The sequence below is a fragment of the Macaca nemestrina genome, chromosome 13 (assembly GCF_043159975.1).
Source record: "Macaca nemestrina isolate mMacNem1 chromosome 13, mMacNem.hap1, whole genome shotgun sequence".
Lineage (NCBI taxonomy): Eukaryota > Metazoa > Chordata > Mammalia > Primates > Cercopithecidae > Macaca > Macaca nemestrina.
In genome coordinates, this window is record NC_092137.1 from 66,045,467 (window position 1) to 66,066,632 (window position 21,166).

Sequence of the window (21,166 nt, forward strand, 5' to 3'; positions counted from 1 at the left end):
CCAGTTACCATTTTTATGTCTTGGGATTTCCAGCAGCCTTCAAGCACATGCTGGCATTTCAGATTCACTTGGTGCAATTAAAGAAATTGCATGACTGCCAGTTTCTCGTCTTTTTTTTTTCTCCCCTCAGATAAATTGTAGAATTCAATTTGATTAAAACATTTATTAAGTGAGATTTAATAGATTCCAGTAATGCTCTGTGTGTGTGTGTGCCCTCATTATCCATTTCTTCCACATGTGCCAAGAATGGCCATGTGCATAGAGAATTGTTCATGGAATTCACTTTATTCTGCAATTTACCAGCAATGTCAAATTACGGGGTTTAATGGATTCCTACACAAAAATTCCTAGTGTGGTTGTATTAGCAGCAAGTTTCATTAAAAAGGGCTATTTTTCTCTACCGTGATTTCAGTAAAGAGACAATGTTTATTTTTTCAGTGGAAAATTGATTGTAACTAAGAGGATACTTGGCTTGAAAGTGGGGAATTATCATATCATATGATTAAATGAAAGTTTACCTTGTTATAAGGTAACTAGACATATCCCAGTAGAATTGAGACAATGTTTGATTAAGTCAGATTTTCCTACTTTATATTCAAGGAACAAATTAAAGAATAATTGAGATCCTTTTCAGATCTTTTATAAGCTGCATATATAAAGCTTCAGCTCCAGGTGGCAAAGCAATTAGCTGATGAATAAAATCAACCCCACTGTCATTTGTCAGATGTTTAAATTCTATAAACCAGATAAATTAATGTGTTCCTTAAGCCAAATAAACGGTCATGCTCTCCATGTTACCACTCAACTCCCTTGGGGAAAGGTTGGACGCATGCTCATGGAGAGGCTAGAATCTACTTAATCAGAAAGGTTGAAATTAAGTTGCCCATTCGATTTTCTGAAATAATGTCCATTTGGCACAAAATGTATTCTCCAGGCAAAGTTGTTAGACATGGTGGTTTGGTTTGTTTAGTAAACTAAGGATAAAGCTGGACTCAGTGCTGCACGCTGCTGGCTTCGTTAAAGATCTTTTCATTTCCTTGTACTTGGCGTTGAAGTTATTTATAAGCAACTGAAAGTGCTCTGGTTTCATTTATTCCTTGCTCCTGCATATTAATACAGAGGATTAGAATTTTTGTTGCCTTTCTGCTTCCAGATTTATTTCTCTGAGGTGAGTTTCCTGAACAAGTACAACATACTGCCATTGCATGTTGACATGAGCTTTTCTGACGTTGACATCTAGATAAGGTAGACTTAAGTTTCAGAGGACATTATTTAATTAGCTGGTGACTAATTTTTGTTGGCTGGTTCTGCCCTGCTATTTTCATTATAAGCATTGCTTTTAGGGGCTGTTGACTGGGCTTTTACTCCTAGTCACCTGCTTTGGTTTGCACGGCTTTGATACTTTGGTCACTGTGAATGGTCCTTTAGAGTCTTGCTACTCAAAGTGTGGTCCTGTGACAAGCAGCATTAGAATCACCTGGGAGCTTATTGGAAATGCAGAATCTCTGCTCCACTCTGATCTATTTGATGATTGCATGCATTTTGTCAGTGATATGGTTTGGCTGTGTGTCCCCACCCAAATCTCACCTTAAACTGTAATTCCCATAATCCCTATGGGTCAAGAGCCAGACCAGGTGGAGGTAATTGAATCATGGGCGTGGTTTCCTCCATGCTGTTCTTGCAATAATGAGTGAGTCTCATGAGATCTGACAGTTTTATAAGCATCTGGCATTTCCCCTGCTTGCACTCATTCTCTCTCCTGCCGCCCTGGGAAGAGGTGCCTTCTGCCATGATTGTAAGTTTCCTGAGGCCTCCTCAGCCATGTGGAACTGTGAGTCAATTAAACCTCTTTTCTTTATAAATTACCCAGTCTCAGGCATTTCTAAATAGCAGCATGAGAACAGACTAATACAGTTACATTCACATAATAGTCAAGTTTGAGAAGCACTGTGTTAGAGGCATTGCCTCTTTGACTGTGGCTAGGGTTGGAGTTATGAAGTAAAAGCATGTAGCCAATGGGAATATCCACTTTGAGGATTTTCTAAACCTCAAAGCATCTTTTCTTTTTCATATTTTATTCCTGTTATCCACTAGCACTTAAAAAAGGGATAACAAAAAAGAAGAGCTAGAACTCATTCATTATAATATTGATTATTGGAGCACAGCGTTCTTTAGGAACTGTAACAAAAATTGGCAATTATTTATAGAAATTGAATTTAGATCTTGAAGTCATTACCAAGAAGACTCTAGATGAATTTTCTTGTTGAACTGCCAGCTTGCTATCTATTAAGTGCAAAATATTGGTCCCCCTGTGGCATAGTAGAGAGACAACTGGATTGAATACTGAAGCACCAACTCATCATCTGATTATGGGCAAGCAGTTTCACTTTGAGCTTGATTACCCTGTCTGTAAAATGAGGAATTTGGAAGCAGATGATTCTGGGGTCTCCTCAATATCTGAATGTTTATAATTTGATGTGACTATGTGGAAGTCTGAGCAAGACATTCTGAATACATCAACCCAGAACTATTCCAGTGTCTGGAAACCAACCCCACACATAGGTTCTCCTGATGCTGTTTGACTAGTATCTTCCCTAGTATTCATTTCACAGAAGTTTGGAAATTAGCTCATCACATGAGTTCCCAGGGATCAAGAGGCTGATCTTTGGGTGTGATGCAGGCATGTGCATGAGTGCACATTTGTTGCCTATAGTCTAAGTTATTGTTTATGCTACACAGGGACTGGAGAGAATGAAGCAGCAGCATAAATAGATTTTAATGTAAGGAAGAATATGAAACTCATGAATAGCAGAATGAAGCAAAACTCAACACAATCTTTGCTATAAATGAATATTTGAAATTTTTCCAACCCCTGGTGTGTTGTATGCTGTTATTATTTTTTTAAACCACAATCTGTCTTTTATTTCTTTCTTTTTCTTCCTCAGTGCGTTTTATTCTGGTTTTCATTTGAAGGTTCACTTTGGGTTGTATGTGTGTACTGAAAATGTTAAGGTGATTATTTTTTGATGCAAATGGGCATGGTTTCAAGATTTAAAGAAGTGCTACTGAGAGAAGTCAGGCAGTTAAAGAAAAGCCTTTTCTGTTCTCTTATATTTGGAGAGCAATCCTATTCAAGGGCTGTGTGGGGAAGAGATGGCCTGGGAAGCTCCTTCTCATTGGGCAAATGATTTGCTCACTAACTCCTTCAAAGTTTCCTTTCCTCTTTTCTTCTTTCTTAACTCAAAACTGAATTTATTCAGGTTCAAAACTAGAGATACAGAGAGGAAAAAAGACACCATCCCAGCCCTTAAAGGCTCAGGAATGCATAGTCTATAATTTCTGTCTCTACTGATAGCTCTCACTCCAGATGTTATTGTAATGTGAGCATATAAGAAAAGTCATAATGGTTATTTGAGAGCAATTTTATTTTCAGGTTACACAGTGTTTACTCAAATTCTTGTAGGAATGTGTGTGTGTGTGTGCAGGAGCATGTGCGTTGAGGGCTTTGAGTAACGGCTTAAGTGATATTAGTAAAGCAGATTTCCAGTCTCCAGAGGAAGGCACATTCTCAAGGCAAAGTATGACATATTCTGGTAAGTGAGTTTATGTCTAAAATTGAATACTTTAATATCCAGGGATCTTTTAGGGATCTTCCTGGGAATCTTCTGGCTCTTAAAGTCAATCTTTGTAGTTTCTCTGTGTTGTAATTTTGGAGAGGCAAATTTTCTCTTGTCAAATTTTGCAGGCATAAGGCTGTGCTCTGTGGATACAAAAGTGTGCCAGTCCTAAGGAAGTAGTTCTCAAGCCTTGGTGGGAAAAAAGTCTCCCAGGGAGCTTGTTCACAATTCAGATGAGCCCCCTGGCTGCTGCTTCACACCCCAAATTCTGACGTGGTAGGTATGAGATGGGACCCAGGAACCTGCATTTAGAAAAGCTTCCCTCAAGTGTTTCTGATTTAGGAGGGCTGAAGACACACTTTGAGAACACTGGCATGGAATTCCTTCATTTGAATCACAGCTAGGGAGAAGCCTGTATACGATATACTTTAAAAAGCATTTTAAAATTCTTGATGGAAAGAATGTTATGCAAATTTATTCATTTCACAATCTGACAAATGAATAGAAGACCCATGAGGCTATCTTACATAATGTTCAAGAATTTAGGCTCTGCTGTCATACATTTTATTTCCCATTCCTGTGCTTGCTGGAAGCATGGCCTTGGGTAAGTCACTTAACCTCTCTAAGCCTCAGGTTCCTCAGCTGTAAAATCGGGATAATAACAACAATCTAATCAGGCTGTTGTGAGGATTAAATGAAATAATTTATATATGAAATGCTTAGCACAGGACCTGGCACAGAGTAAGTGCTCAATAAACTCTAGCTGACACTGCTATTAGTTTGTAACAGGAATAAAAAATTACAGTAAATAAGAGTGTATCCTTTTATTGCACAACTTTCTTCTTAGGTAACTGTGAGCACTTTGCAGAGTCCCAAGTTAATCAGCACAGAATCCCCAGGAAACAGTCCAGGATTCTGTAGTTACTTTATACTGGCCCCTTTGACCTGCTTATGCCATTTTTGTGTTAAGTCTGGTTGGTAGTGGCTTTGCTTCATGGGTTTGATGTCTAAGCCTCTTCCAAGCCTGAGCACATGGACTGATTTTACTCAGAAATGAGTCCAAGAAAGTGTATCTTCCTCTTCCCAAGAGTGCACACATTTTCTTTTGATGTGATTGTCATTTACTTGATAAACTGTCATTTACTTGATAATCCTCTCCAACAAGATGATCTCTTGCTGGAAAGGATTAACGCAATTGACAGTCATGGTTTGGAGACCATGGCTGGCATGGTCTCAGGTCAATAACTGCAGAGAACACACAATTCTCGGGAGGACCGGTGGTGCCTCCTCCAGAGACTTAGCGTTTCGATTTTGTTTAGGTGTCCATATGCTCATATAATTCTCCGGGAAGTGCATCTAGGTTTCACTTCAACCTAAAGCTTGAGATTTGCCTGATTTAACGTGGTCTGTTTCCCAGTGCTTTGCAAAATCCTAGCACAGTCTGGGCTTTTGGTTTTCTTACTGATTGAAATGCTAAAGTATTATCAGAATCGTAAGAGATAAACAGACTCATTGTTACTTCCGTCTCACACTAAGCTCTCCTGCAGTGGCCTGCAAACTGCTGGAAACTGGAATCACCTGGAGAACACTGCTGAAACCCTAAGGTTCTGATTCAATTGGTCAGGGGGTTCACTTTGAGAATGGGACTTTGAAAGTCTCCTCAGGTGATTCTAAAACTCAGCCAAGATTGAGAACTTCTGCTTTACAGGGTGATTTCACATACTGTCATCTTTGGCTTTTTTATATACATGTTCTCTGATATGTCAAACTCATCCCTCCAACTTCTCCATAATTTGTGAATTTTCACAAATAGAATTTCAGAATAACCTTTGAGTAATGGTTCTCAACTAGGGGTGATTTTGCCCCTTCAAGGACATTTGGCAGTGTCTGGAGACATTTTTGGTTGCCCCAGCCAGGGGTGTGCTACTGGCATCTAGTGCATAGGGGACAGGGATGCTTCTAAATATCCTACAACATACAGGATAGCCCCTACAACAAGGAAGCATTCTACCCCAAATGTCAATAGCACTTAGGTTGAGAAGCACTGCCTTAGCTTAGCCACTCTCATTTTACAAGTGGAAAAATGTGGTCCAGAGATGATAGCTTGATTTGCCCAAGGATTCATGTGTAATTATCAGCAGAATAAAATTTCTAACAATTGTAACATTATGGTGGAACCCTGCCCTTATTCTCCAACCCTCTCCCTTTTAACCTGCTGCCCTAGGGACATTAGTTATTCATCTTGTTTCTTTTCCCTCCTCAAATATCCCTAGGCTCTCAACAGTAGTGATTTGTTTTCTGTATTTTAGTATTTCAAATTTCTTGACTAAAAAACAGAAGCCAAGTCTACTTAAGCTAACTTGCATAGCCTAATAAGCATCACTTTTCTTTGCTCTAGGATGGCATTGTTGCGACTTGTTGCTAGGTCTGGTTTGTTTTGTGCTGATCAGCACCTCTGATTGGAAGTTATATAAATCTTGGTTAATTTAAAAAATGGGCAAATGAGGTAAGTGTTACTTCATAAATCTAGTTTGGTGAGCAAAATGTTTCTAATTTAAGGACCCACAAAATGAAATTATAAAGGGACTTCTTGGTGATGAAAAGAACGTCAGAGTCTCCCCAGGCCTTCTGTAGTGCGGTGTGTGTGTGTGTGTGTGTGTGTGTAATGCAACCTCTCAGCCCCCAGATGCTTGGACAGAGTTTAGGAAGGTGATGGAGATTTTGAGTTAAAGACCTTTGAGTCCACCTTTCTTCATTTACATGTTTCTTGAATACCTCTCGTCTTAACCCCAGGAAAGTAATTAACTGGTTATTTCTGGAAGGTAGGATTTGGGATCATGCATAGCTAAAATGTATTTTTTTAACTTCTTTATTTTCTGTGTGTGTTTTTTTTCCTGTGAACACATTTTTGTAATAAAAAGAAGCCATTTAATCAAATAATGTAATTTTATTCTCAACATTCAGTGCACCAAAATCTCTTGGGAGCTTAACAAATCGCTTGGGTACCATCTCCAGAGACTGATTGAGTTGGTTTGGGGGTGTGTTGGGGGCGTGGGAATGAGTAGCATTTAGTGACTTCCCAGCTGATTCTTAGGTGCGGTTAGAATTAAAAACTCCTGTCTCAGAGAGCAGTTCTCAAACTTGTCTGCATGCTGCAATGCCCCGAAGAACTTCAGAACACCTGTGCCTGGGATCACCAGCGAGGTTCTGATTTAATTGGTCTGGGAGTGCAGACTGGGTTTTGGGAGTGTTAAGATTTCCCCAGGTGATTCCGAAATTGGAAGGGCTGGGTAATATCTCTGAAGATTTTTTTGGGGGGAGTTCTTAATGTTGCTGTCTTACTAAGGAGGTGTACCAACCTGCCCCTGCTTTCTGTTAAATGAGAGTTAATAAGGTGGGATTGCTCTAAACCTTGTGCACAACTGATTATAATGCTAGAAGCAATAGTCCCTCCTCCTCAGGGCGAAATAACAATGTTACAGGAACACCAATTATAAAGATAGGTTGTGTTTTTAATTGTTGAGAAAAGGATGAGCTTGAAGGAGATTTTGCTTATTAAGACTGCTTTACCTTTATAAACGACTGTAAGTAGATTCATCAAGAATTGGGAGCTGCCTTGAGCTACAAACAAGCCTATGCAATAGGTACTAATAATTGTTTTTAGCCTCCAGTTATTTTTGTGTTTTCTTTTTGCCTTTTTAAAAAGAGGGTAGGGGTGAAGAGGGCTCCCTATACTTCTGTCTTAACAGACTCTCACTATGATGATGTCCAAGTTGAATTCTGAATTTTCTTTGGTTAGAATAGCCCTGTAGCTTTTTAGAATTATTTAAAAGGGCTGCGTTCTTTGTTACAACAAAAAGTCTTCTTGGAGGTGTGAGCGGTCGAGCTCCCCCAGTGTGGTGGTGCTAGGAAGGGCCTCTGGGCTGAGGTCTGCAGGTGGGCTCCATAGCAGTGAGACTGCAGCGAGGCGGGACCCTGGGTCTAGAGAGCATTCCAGCTCTAGCCACGTCTGGCTTCCTATTTCTCCACAGAAGCCACTTGGGAGCAGTATGGCCTTGCCTATGAGGGAGGCTCAGGGAACCTTCCTGGAACTGACCGACACAGCCAGGGAGCCTGGAGCACCCGGCTGATGACAAGTGAAATATTTCACAGAATATAAATCTTTCATCTTGCAAATGCTCCTTTGGTGAGAAATCAGACAGCGGGCAAGAATTGGGCAGAATCCTTGTCCCAGCAAATAAAATGAAAGGATGGAGCCTCCCATCTTTGTTCTGTGATATGATAGTATGAAGTTTGTGGAAAAGATTTCCTGCTTATGATGAGTCCATTGATCATAATGGGATCCTGAATAGGAGACAATAGTATCTCCCTTTATCTCACTGACAATAGAAAGAGGTGCAGGGAGAGGCGGAAGGACAGAGAAACAGAGAGGCTCCCATCAGCCTGATGTGATGATATTTCACCCTGTGACTGTTTCCAGGTTGTAAGCTCTTCTGACAAAAGTCAAACAGAAGAACACATGACTAAGGCCTTTTCAGTCTGGTTCTTGTAAGCAACTGTATGAACTTTGCAATGTTATGCTCGTTCTGGGTCTTTGAATTAGACCCTTTACAACATGCGCACTTCTCACATCCAAGAAGACCATATATAAAGTATTATTTTGCAGTATTACTACGACATGTCTATGACTGTGCGATTAGCATTGTATCCACATTTTTGGCCCTCTACTTTTTCAGGCTTTTAAGATTTACTTAGAAAGGGAACGAAGAAAGGATATACAGGGAGCTGGGGGTAAAAGTCAAGGGAGCAGTTGGGAAGAGACACAGGAAAGGGAGAAGAATGAGATGACTAGAGGATCCTCTTCCAATTTGCCAAGGTCATAGGGAAGCAGGAGTTGAAGTGTAAGCCTTGTAACTTGATTTTTTGGTAAGCTGTGAACTACCTCTCAGGTAACACCTTTTTCCAGGTATTATCTAATGACAATATTTGCTCAATTCCATTGTAGTCATCAATCCCTTGCTGAGAATAAACCCAACTTTGGGAGGAGAGTAGGAGGAGTTGTCAGATGGGAGAACAAACAGATCCCACTGGCAGCTTCAGCTTCTCCCTAAAAGCAGGAGGAGATAAGGACCCCTCACTGCCATTTTTACTGTCCTGCATCTGGGGTGGATTTCCAGTTTCTGAGATACACCCAGATCCTGGCAATTCGAGGCTCATGGCCAGCTTGGACCCAGCACACAAGCTTGCCTATCTCCTCTGCTGTCCCTCCCTCTGGAGATTAGAACCAGCCAGTGCCAGGTGGGCCAACTGAGATGTGTCCTTCTTGGTGCTCTTGGGAGCTTCCCACACCCCAGGCTAGGGGGTGCCCCTTTGGTCCTAGGGGTGATCTGGTATCTTTCTTGCTTTTGGGATTCTGAGGGGTCCTGGCCTCTCTGGGGCAAAATGGAGATTTCTAATCATGTGCTATCTGAATTTAACCTAAAAGTCAGTAAGCCACCATGCCAGCTATTTCTTCAGTGAATCCCTAGTGAGACATAGACGCAAACAAACTTGGGCTCTGTAACTTTGGCTAATGAAGGTCAAAAGTCAACTGAAACCAGACTTGCAAGAAAGTGCTTCATCATAGGGGTGAGATTCAGGACTTCCATGTCAAACTTTCAGGGGCTCTAAAAAAAACCATGAAACAAGAGCTTGTCCTGGGAACACAGGTTATACATAAATGACCTATTATAAATTGTGACACAGAAAATTCTCCAGGTAAACAGACGGAAGCCAGTAGGGTTGGCACAGTGTCTTTGTCCATCGCTTGGTATGGCAGGATTTATAGCGATTCCATCCTTGAGCATGGAGTGATAACGGAGCCCATGATAAACATGCAAGGCACAGTGCTAAATGCCTTAGGTATATTTTCCCATTTAATCCTCACAACAACCTTATGAAGTAGGTACTATTACATCTCTATTATGCAGAAAACACTTTGCTCAGAGAGGTTAAGTCATATGTGCAGGCTCAGTTGGATGGAAGGTGGAGGAGCTTCCAGAGCTCGTGTTCTTAGTGTTCTCCCCTTTAGAGGTTCTTTGCTACTACTGAGGGGGTGGAGGGGATGTTTCAAGGTGTTGAGCCTCATGGATTTTCCTGCTACAGGTTAATGGATGTGAGAATAAAATCCTCCCTTTCATTTAGATTAACTGTGCCAACCAATTAATTGTGAGAACATGAGGCCGAGAGACTCCAACTCTTCAAATGTGCTAGGTGAAATGAAAAACTCCTTCTTGACTTCATTGTAGTTGCTTTAAATAGCAATGTTGAATCTTCATGTGGGACTTTCAGTCATGGCTTTGGACCACCTTCCTCTTGAAAGTAAGTTGAGAAATCTACAATTCCTAGGTAGATGAACAAACAAAATATCCCCTGTCTCTGACAAACAATCATTTACAAAACCAACAAAAACTGCAGTAAGATTTTCTCATTTTGTAGGGGATTTTTTTTTTTTTTTTTTTTGAAACAGAGTCTCGCTCTTTCACCCAGGCTGGAGTGCAGTGGCTGGATCTCGGCTCACTGCAAGCTCCACCTCTGTAGGGGAATATTTTAAGGACTGTTTCTCTACTTACCTTGAAAATTATGGGCATCTTCACCTGGGACTTGGGCAACAAGGTCCTTAGTGGCACCATCGCTGAATGACCAGACTTGATGGCAGGGCAGCTTGAAAGGTCGTGTAGGAAACAGCACAGTGGTGTGGAAAATTTGGCTATCTATCCCATGACTTGAACTAGCCCCCATCACCTTCCCTCAGCTTGCTTCACTGACTTGAGATGGGAAGAAGAACACCTGCCCTCCCCACCTTGCTGGTCATAGGCGTTCCTGGAGAACATGTCAAATAATGAAGGTCCACATGCAACTTGTATGTTGTGTGACTCATTTTGCTCATTGTAAATACTTGACTCATACTTTCTAGATGCCAGGTACTGTGCTTTATTTTAACTCATTTAATTCTTATAGCAGTCCCACAAGGAGATATTACTTTTATCTGGATTTTGCAGATGAGAAAATGAAGGCACATAGGAAGCAATTTGCTCAGGGTCACTTACAACTAGCACATTGTATGATATTGTAATATAATGAGAAATATATTTTTAGTCTTCGTCTCCAGTTCCTAGCAGAGAGCTTCTGAAACTCTTGTGCTTTCCTGAGCGGTAGGGGTGAAAGGAGCATCTTTTGTTATTCATCATAAGCCATTTTCAAACATACCTGAGTTATATAATGCTAATAAGGTAACTCTCAGTGAGCCTCAAGATAGTCTCAGAATAGGGGCTGGTTGCTAGAGGAACAAATCACTTGATTAGAGAATTGGAATTTTCAGTCCCTCACCCTGACTTCTGGAGAGGGAGAGGGATGAGATTGAATTCAATCACCAATGGCCAATGCTTTAATCAACTATGCCTATGTAATGGAACATAGGAACCCTAAACAACATAAAAATCCTTAACAGGGTTTGGCGAGCTTTTGGATTGATGAACACGTTGAGGTGGTAGAAGGCTAGAGTTCAGGAGATGACATGGGAAGACATGGAAGCTTTGTGTCCCTTCCCATATACTTTGCTCTGTGCATCTCTTCCATTTGGCTTTTCCTGAGTTGTATCCTTTTATAAAAAACCAGTATTAGTCACTAAACTGTTTTCCTGAATCCTATGAGCTGTTCTTTCAATTTATCAAATCTGAGAAGGTTTCATAGAAACCCCCAGCTTATAGCTGGTTGGTCGGAAGTATGGGAAGCTTGGGGCTTGTGATTAGCATCTGATATGGGGGCTGTCTTATGGGACTGCGCCCTTAAGGGATCTGATGCTAATCACATAGATAGCATCAGAAAATTGAATTAAATTGTAGGACACCTAGTTGGTGTCTGGAGAGTTGAAAATTAGTCGTTGGTGTGGAAAAATCCACACACTTGGTGTCAGAAGTGTTGTGAGTATAAACAGATTGTAGTAACATGGTATAGCCAGACTAAAACCCAGGCTGTCTGAACACAGTATGTTTCTAATAATTGCTATAGTCCTCTATCTGACTTCCTTCAAAGTATATTTAGTTTTGACATATCTTTTTTCTTCTGGTGGTAGTGAGGGTTCTAATATTTCTGAATAAAGAGGTAATATGTTTGTGCAGCCTAAAGGAGGCCAGAACTACAGCTTAGCTGTTGTGAGACCCTGTGGCCTTCAGATTTCAGAATCTTGCCTTGTGGAAGATCATAGATCAGTTTGAGGACTCTGATGTTTTTTTTTATTAGGTATTTCAAATGCACTACTGTTTTTTTTTTCCCCTAGAGAATATAATATTGTGTCTATATTGTATTTTTGTAAACTGTAAAATTACTTCTGTAGTCACATCATTCATTTATATCATTGATATGTGACTTATAGTTGAGTTTGTGCCTCCTTGACAACAGTGATTATTGGTGTGCCTCTCAACATCCAGCAGAATGTGGGAATGTAAGTCACCCAGCAAAAATCTATTGATTTTATTTGTTTTTATTAATTTAAAAAATTACAACAACCTGTATTCAGTGTGGAACAAATAAAATAATGCCAAAATGCCAATGAAAAGAAAGATAAAACCTCCTATAATCACACCACTCTGTGATAGTTATATAAAAGCAATATCTGCAGAGTTTTGTTTATAAAAGGCTGTGATTCAAGAATTTTATACCCAGCCAGGTTGTCTTTTATGTGTGAAAGCGACAGAAATATATTCTCTGTAGACCATGTTTCAAAAAAATTCTATGATAGGCAATTTTCCTGGGCAAGATTTAACATGAGTCTCTGTTGAAAAAAGTGCTTGAAGATAAATTCCAGGTGACCAAGGGTGATAGATGCTAGAGTGAATGATTAAAATAGGAAAGCTAGAGTATAAAAAAGGTTGGGAGCAAACACTGAAGCCAGTTAATGTACATTTATTTATATATCTAGTTCATTATAAATATTAAAGACTATATATAAATGCTTTAATTGTATTTCTCTTTATAAAATAAAAGCAAATATAAAAATATCACCTAGAACATATATAGTACAATGATAATTATGTGGTAATCTGAATCTATACCTCCAACTAGTATCATCAAAATCTAAGATGGAAGCTCTGGGAATCGGTGGGGTGAAGGAATGGGCAGAAACAGTATGAGTGGAAATGGGGGCTGGGGTGGATTTCAAGGCATCTGACTTGGACTACTAATCATTTGAACCTGGGGTTTGTTTATGCCCTGAAAATGAAATGTTATTAGTCAAGTGAGGGTGATTATTATTTTAAGTAATGCTATTCCTTAAAATATTTAGCTAAGTGATTTCATGGCTTTTAGGCAATTACATAATTTCTGCATTTTGTTTGTTTTTGAGCCTTGTTTTCTCTGAGTTCCTGTTTTGCTGTTAATCTTCAGTGTGTGTTTCTGAAAGTAACCATGATGATGGGAAGCATATTTTTCTGTATGCTTATGACTGGTGTCTGACTACCCTACTGGTACTAGAGATTAAGAGACACTTTCCTGTAATTAATATTTTCCCCTGTGTTTCCTCTGAAAGTTGTTAAATTGAAGCTGGAATTATAGATGTGTGTACATCTTTCTTTAAGGAAACACACAAAACAAGTGGGAATTTACCAAATGATATCATTCTCCACTGACTGAATTTATGTATGACACTTCTTGAATGTAGTTTTCTTATAATGTGGGGGCACACTTGCATTGGAAATAGCTTCTTTGAGAAATGTTGGATGTTGCAATTTGATAATATCTTATGTGTGTGTTTGTGTGTAGGGGGGTTGGGAGGGAAGGGAGGGTAAGGAAGGGTTCGCAGTGTTCAGAAGAGGACTGATGAGGCTCCCTCCACGAGCAGGCTAGTAGCGCAAAGCCTAATCAACACTTCTGCGAGGAAGTTAGCAGCCTTCCTCCTGACCTGACTGCTTCCACTTCTGGTGGTGGCAATGCTGTCAAGCCTCATTACTGGAAAGTTCATCTTGTTAAATTTCCACTTAGAGCAGGGGATGTGTTAGGAGATAGCTCAGACTCTGTGGCCATTATGACATCAAATTCAGACAGTGACAGTCCAAGTGGTAGTCAAGGAGTTTTGTTTATAGCTTCATTGAAAAATGTGAACATTGGCTGAGCACGGTGGCTCACACCTGTAATCCCAGCACTTTGGGAGGCTGAGGTGGGTGGATCATTTGAGGTCAGGAGTTTGAGACCAGCCTGGCCAACATGGTAAAGCCCTGTCTCCACTAAAAATACCAAAAAAAATTTAGCTGGGCGTGGTGGTACATGCCTGTATCCCAGCTACTTGGGAGACTGAGGCAGGAGAATTGCTTGAACCTGGAAGGTGGAGGTTGCAGTGAGCTGAGATTGCACCACTGTACTCCAGCCTGGGTGATGGAGTAAGACTCCATCTCAAAAAAGTAAAAAAATGTGAACATTAATAAATGACTTAAGAAGTCATCGTATCTGCATACTACTGGATTAGATTTAACAGATTCAATCTTGGCTGAATAATGAAGGGAGTTTGGCATGAGTTCCAGGGTCAAAACAGAAGTAAAAACAAAACCAGTGATGGGCAGAGGCTTGAAATATATTAATACATCCACCAGGTAGTGCTGCATTAATAAATAAAGTCAGAAATCTTAGAGGGTGAAGGCAAAAAAGGCTTATTTCTTGCTCGCATAAAGTCCTATATAGGTTAGGCGATCCTCTGGGCAGCACTCCCTCTGTCTTGTTATGCTGCCATCTCAACAGGTGGCCTCAAGGGTTGCCAAGGCAAAGGACTAGAGGTCACTTCCTTATGCTGTGGACCAGGAGAAACACATATGACTTCTGCATACATTTTACTGGCTATAGAGAGCTGGGGAGTGGAGACTTCCTGAGTGACAGGAGGAGGGAAGGGTATAGGTGAGCACTAGAAGCCTCTACCACACATGGGAAGCGAGTGTGTATGGTCAACGTGGAATCGGGAATGGCCAGAGTCTGATGTTATGAATATTCAGCATGCGATTAATATATATTGAACCTAATAATATCTTCATAAATTTTAAAATAATCAGCCTCTTTGGATACCTTCCTTGGCCACTGGCATACCTTAGTAGGATTACCTACTATTAACACCTGGTCTGATCCGTCTGCCTAAACTTCTGGTATCCTCCCTGCCTTGCAAGGGTCGTCCCTCACTCTGTGAGACCCATAGCTGCATGACACAGGCAGTAAGGGTGTGGTGAGACCTTACCAGGGCATGCTTTCGACACCTCCAAGTGCTCTCCTGCTGCTGCTGTTCCAGACATGCTGACACAGGCCCTGCATAAGCACTTTCCTGTCTGGTGAACTTCTATTGCTTCTCTGTATAGTGTGGTTGGTTGAAAGAGTGGTTTTAGGATATAGACTGTCTAGGTCCAAATCTCGTCTCTGTCATTAGCGAAGAATGAGACCCTGAGCAAGGGACTTAACTTCACTGTGCCTCAGTTTCCTCATCTGTGGATATAATAATAACACCTTCCTGTTAGAATTGTTGTGATGATTGAGTTAATACACAAAAAGCACTTAGAATAGTGCCTGGCAAGTGGAAAGTGATTAAAAAACATCAGCTATGATCACTCTTCTTCAAGACTCAGTTCAAATGTAACTGAAACTTCCCTGAACTTGCTTCTTTTCTGGGTGCCTTCAGATTCTGCAAATGTCTCTGTTATAACATTTATCATGGTATATAATAATTATTAATTTACCCATTCTTCTCTCTGTTAGACTGTGATTACTCAAGGGCAATGTACTGCTCACCATTTACTCTAGTCCTTGACAGAGTGTCTAACATGTAAAATAGATTACCAAGTATTTTCTGAATTGATGGGCAGAGCCAGGGGGGTAGAAATTGCTACAATTCGCCAATATAGAGTTCTCCTCTCCTTCCTGTGCGCAAAGCAAAGCTACGTTTCCCAGCTCCCCATGCATCTAGAAGAATCACATAACTGAGTTTTGGAATGTGGGCAGAAATGATGTGTGCCACTTTTCAGGCTTGTCCTAAACTCAATGCACAATTTTCCATAGCTCCTTCTCTCCCTGTCATTCAATTGGCTGGATATGGTAGCATTTTAAGATAGAACAAGCCCAAATCTCTGACTCACCACTTGGAAGAGAGAGACCTAGACTTTACAGTTGTGTCAAGCTTTTGAAATCTGAACCTGTTTGTTATAGCAGTCAGTGTATTTTACCTAGCTAATAAAACAAGAATCTGGACACAACATTTTTTTTTCTGCAGGTTTCATGGCATGATATGACTCAATCCACAGACAGAGGCTGCTGAGCCCGGGACAGCTTATTGGACCAGCCCATATGAGAAGCACAAATGTACAGAAACAAACTGAACCCAAGGAAAGATTGGTGATACTTTGGGAGGGATGACAGAGGAAGGGGAAACACATTGTCCATCCCTGTCCCAGCAAGGAGCCAGCTCCCATTCAGCAGTCTCTGTGAACATCTAGGTAGCTTCCCCGTTCTTTCTGTCCAGTTGTGAGCAGCCACCAACTATGATTCCCCTCTTCCAGCAGGCTTTGCTTCCACATCACAAAGCATCATCCTGAGAAACAATTCCAGTTCTTTTTAGAGTTCTGTTTCCTTCATAGGTACCTATTGTCCTAATAAATGGAATTCCTTGGAACACAAAAGCATTTATTTCTTCTTTTAGCTAATTTAATTTTTATAGCTCTGGTGAAAAATATTTTATGTTTTTACTCAATGTGATTTTAAGATAGTTTATTCTTGGATTCAATTTTGTTTTCATTTTCTAGAAAATCAATTTGATTCACAGAAGGTTCATTCATTTAGTGGCTTTCCTTGCACATGATTAATGCTTAAGCATTTGATCAAGCATTCCTCTTAGCAATATCTTTACAAGGTTCAACCGGAGAAGGTGTTAGATGGGGGAAATCCTCTACATTTGGGCAAAGCCTCTTTCCTCTGGACTAATTGAAATGGAAATCAGTCTGAATTGGTGAAATTGAATTGCAAACTATTTTTCAAGGAGATTCCTGTGTGATTTCAAGTTGCTCAAACTAAACTTAGTAAAGGGCACACTAACAAAGCTTTTTAGGTCATCTCCATCTAGCTTCCTAATGAAGAGGCTACATTGGGTAAATACCCGGGGTTCGTCATTTCACGCTAAGAAAATTTAGGACAGGGACACACAGGAGTTTAGGAACGGAGATTTAATAGGCAAAAGAAAGGGAAAGGGAAACAGCTCGCTTTCTAGAGTGAGAGAGAGGAGACTTCTGAGAGGAAAAGCCCGGCTGGTGGCAGATGGCACCAGATTTTATAGTCCGGCTTGAGGAGGCGTTATCTGATTTATGTAGGGCTCACACATTGGTTCAATCAGGTGTGACGTATACAAAGCATGTGGGGAAGGCTGGCCACCTCACCCTAATCTTATTATGCAAATGAGCATTCCCTTTGGCTGGGCCTTCATTTTGTCTGCTCCTTACTGTACACGTGGCTGGCAGAGAAGGAAAGAGGCAGTCACCATTTTCTAGTCGCCATGTCTAGTCCCAGGTAGTAGTTCTTTCCTGCTGGCATTCATCGTGAAAGCTCCCAGCGTGCTTGTCTATTTCTGCAGCTTGACTTCACAGGCTGCTCTTTGTTAGAAAATGATTTGGGGCAGCTTTTCTTTAAAAGATAAACCTTACCGAGGACTTCTGGACTATCTGCCTAAGTAATTTCTCTTAACTCGTGTATCACTAGTAGTTGGAATCTGTATCTGTAGCTATATCTATCTTACAAAATTTTCCTGGGTTCTTGAAAACTCTTTGCTCTCAAGTCCTTTAAACATTCCTCTTGTACTTTTGTTTACTAAATTATGAAGAAAGACTATTAGCAAAAGGAAGTCCTTGTCTGTATAATTGTATTTTGTGAATTATAGGCTTTTATATTTAAAGTCAGGTGACAATTCATGCTTGGAAATAAATTTCTTGACTAATTGATCATGGTTTTTTTGAGACAGGGTCTCACTGTGCTGTCCAGGCTGGAGTGCAGCGGTGCGATATCGGCTCACTGCAGCCTCTGCCTCTGGGATTCAAGCAATTCTCCCACCTCAGCCTCCTGAGTAGCTGGGACTACAGGCTCATGCCAGTATGCCTGTCTAAGTTTTGTATTTTTAGTAGAGACAGGGTTTCGCCATGTTGGCCAGGCTGGTATCAAACTCCTGACCTCAAGTGATCCACCAGCCTTAGCCTCCCAAAGTGCTGGGATGACAGGTGTGAGCCACTGCGTCTGGCCTAATTGGTCATGTTTTTAGTGTTATAACTAATGGATTTTTGGATTGAATGATAGGTGTTTTTGATTTGTTGGTGTGGCTTTGGAAAGGAAAACTGGCCCTTCTAAAGATATCAGTTCTTTCCTGGAAAGCAATGTCAGAGATAGCTATAAGGCAAGACTTGTGTTTTCCAGTGTGAGACATTGCTCCTTTATGTTTAGGGCACCTGCTTGTGCTATAGCACAGAGGAGGCATATTCTGGAAGGATGTGTTTCTCTGAAGTGAACTTTAAAGTTCAATGAACAGATTTTCCTGACACATAGGAAAGTAGATGGTGGTCATGTAAAATGGAATATGCCACTCTTAATGTTTCCTTCTTTGTGTTATATTCTGTGCCCTCAGATTGGTCTTCAGTTACCCATGGTGAAACATGTAAGCCTTGAAAAACTTTTTGGTAAGCTCATAGATTATCTATAAGATGGTTTATGGTCATCTATATTATAGGGTAACAACGTAAGTTTATCCTCCAAGTTTGGACATTTTTGAGAGTAAAAGGTGGAGTTATTAATATGTCAAGGAAATAAGCAAAAATGGGACTTTTCTAAGCAACCTAGACATATGGTCATTCTACTTATGAGAAATGTGTGTCTTTTATAGATTAGATATCAGGTCCCATAAGAGCGTGTGGCCAAGATGGCCAGCTCCACCAAAGATTCATACTCTCCCTTCCATAGCATGGAGTTGTGCTGGGAAGCAATTTTCCCACCAGGGACAACATCTTCTAGTCCCTTTACATCTAAGTAGTACCATGAGACTGGATCATGCCAAAGAAATGTTTTGGAAGTGAAATGTTTCACTTTGGAACCAAGGAACTGAAAAAAACAAGTATGCTTCCACCTTCCTCACCTTCCTCTCCACCCATCTCTATCTCCCTCTGCACGCTGAATACAGAAGTCTCCAGGACCCTAGTGGAGGAAAGACCTACAAGATGGAATGATTCTGGGTCCCAAATGACCATGTGAAACACTGCCCACTGGTCAGAAACATCCATATTGCAGTCTTTAGGGCACACAAAATTAAAATATATTAAGCCTCTTAGGTTGTCACATTTGTTATAGCAGCTAGCATTACCATAGCTAATACTGAATACTTTAACTCAATACATCCAACCACTATTGAGAATCTACTATCTTTCCATTGGAAATACAAAGACATGTAAGATCTGGTCACTGTCCTCAAGAAGCTTAGAGTCTGGGGGAAGTACACATGTATATACGTAATGGTAATTTAAAGTTCTGAATAAAAGGAAATTAATTTAATTTTGAATGCTATTTGAGTTGTCTGCAGCATATTCAAATGGCACTATCTTCTATGTAGATAGAAGGAGCCCAAGCCAAGAAGAGAGGTCTGGTATCAAAGATTTGCTGAATTCACAATTGCAGAGGCTTATGTCAGCCCCTTAGAAAGAATTTGAGGACTCCTTGGAAAGTAAGAGAACTTCCCTCCACATTCCTAAGGATTACTTATTTATTTTTATTTAAAAATGTTTTTTCTTTATTCTTTTTTTAAACTTTTAAGTTTGGGGTACATGTGCAGGTTTGTTACATAGGTAAACCTGTGTCATTGGGTTTGTTGTGCAGATTATTTTATCACTCGGGTATTAAGCCTAGTATCCATTAGTTATTTCTCCCGATCCTCTTTCTTCTCCCACCCTCCACCCTCCAATAGGCCCCAGTGTGTGTTGTTTCCCTCTGTGTATCCATGTGTTCTCATCATTTAGTTCCCACTTATAAGTGAGAACATGTGGTATTTGGTTTTCTGTTCCTGTGTTAGTTTGCTAAGGATAATCGCCTCCAGCTCCATCCGTGTCCCTGTAAAAACATGATTTCGTTCTTTTTAATGGCTGCCTAGTATTCTGTGGTGTATATTTACCACATTTTATTTATCCAGTCTATCATTGATGGGCATTTAGGTTGATTCCATATCTTTGTGATTGTGAATAGTGCTACAGTGAACATGTGGACATGTGTCTTTATGGTAGAATGATTTATATTCCTTTCAGTGTATACCTAGTAATGGGATTGCTGGGTTGAATGGCATTTCTGTCTTTAGGTCTTTGAGGAATCGCCATACTGTCTCCCAAATAGTTTAACTAATTTACACTCCCACTACAGGACATAAGCATTCCTTTTTCTCCACAATCACACCAATATCTTTTTTTTTTTTTTTTAATTATAGCCATTCTGACTGGTGTTAGATGGGATTTCATTGTGGTTTTGATTTGCATTTCTCAAATGATAATTGCTGTTGAGCTTTTTTTCTTATTATTGTTGGCTGCATGTATATCTTCTTTTGAAACATATCTGTTCATGTCCTTTGCCCACTTTTTAAAGGGGTTATTTTTACTTGTAAATTTGTTTAAGTTCCTTAGAGATGCTGGATATTAGACCTTTGTCAGATGCATAGTTTGCAAAAATTTTCTCCCCTTCTGTAGGTTGTCCGTTTACTCTGTTGATAGTTTCTTTTGCTGTGCAGAAGCTCTTTAGTTTAATTAGATCCCATTGATCAATTTTTGCTTTTCTTGCAATTGCTTTTGTTGTCTTTGTCATGAAGTCTTTGCCTGTGCCTGTGGCCTGAATGGTATTGCCCAGGTTGTCTTTCAGGGTTTTTATAGTTTTGGGTTTTACATTTAAGTCTTTAATCCATCTTGTGTTAATTTTTGTATATGGTGTAGGGAAGAGGTCCAGTTTTAATCTTCTGCATATGGCTGGCCAGGTAGGTATTCCAGCACCATTTATTGAATAGGGAATCCTTTCTGCATCGCTTGTTTTTGTCAGGTTGTCAAAGATCAGATAGTTGTAGGTGTGAGGTCTTATTTCCAGGTTCTCTATTCTGTTCCATTGGTCTATATGTCTGTTCTTTTATCAGTACCATGCTGTTTTGGTTAGTGTAGCTCTGTAGTATAGTTTGAAATTGGGTAGTGTGATATCTGTAGTTTTGTTCTTTTTGCTTAGGATAGCCTTGGCTATTTAGACCTTTTTTGGTTCCATGTGAACTCTAAAAATAGTTTTATCTTGTTATGTGAAGAACATCAATGGTAGTTTAATGGGAATAGCGTTGAATCTATAAATTGCTTTGGGCAGTATGGCCATTTTAATGATACTGATTCTTCCTATCCATGAGCATGGAATGTTTTTCCATTTGTTTGTATGATAAAGATGCTTTAGATGCAGCTGCACCGTACCCTATTAGAGCTCACCCCACCAGTGGGATCTGTGCTCTAAAGATC

The 21,166-nt window shown here is 40.2% G+C and overlaps 1 long non-coding RNA gene across 1 annotated transcript; it reads left to right on the forward strand.

Moving 5' to 3' along the window:
- The first annotated feature begins 13,743 nt into the window (after positions 1 to 13,743).
- LOC139357707 (uncharacterized) lies at positions 13,744 to 16,297 on the forward strand. Its single transcript, XR_011611310.1, has 2 exons — positions 13,744 to 13,809; positions 15,892 to 16,297. It is a non-coding gene; the product is annotated as an uncharacterized lncRNA (long non-coding RNA).
- Positions 16,298 to 21,166: the final 4,869 nt, after the last annotated feature.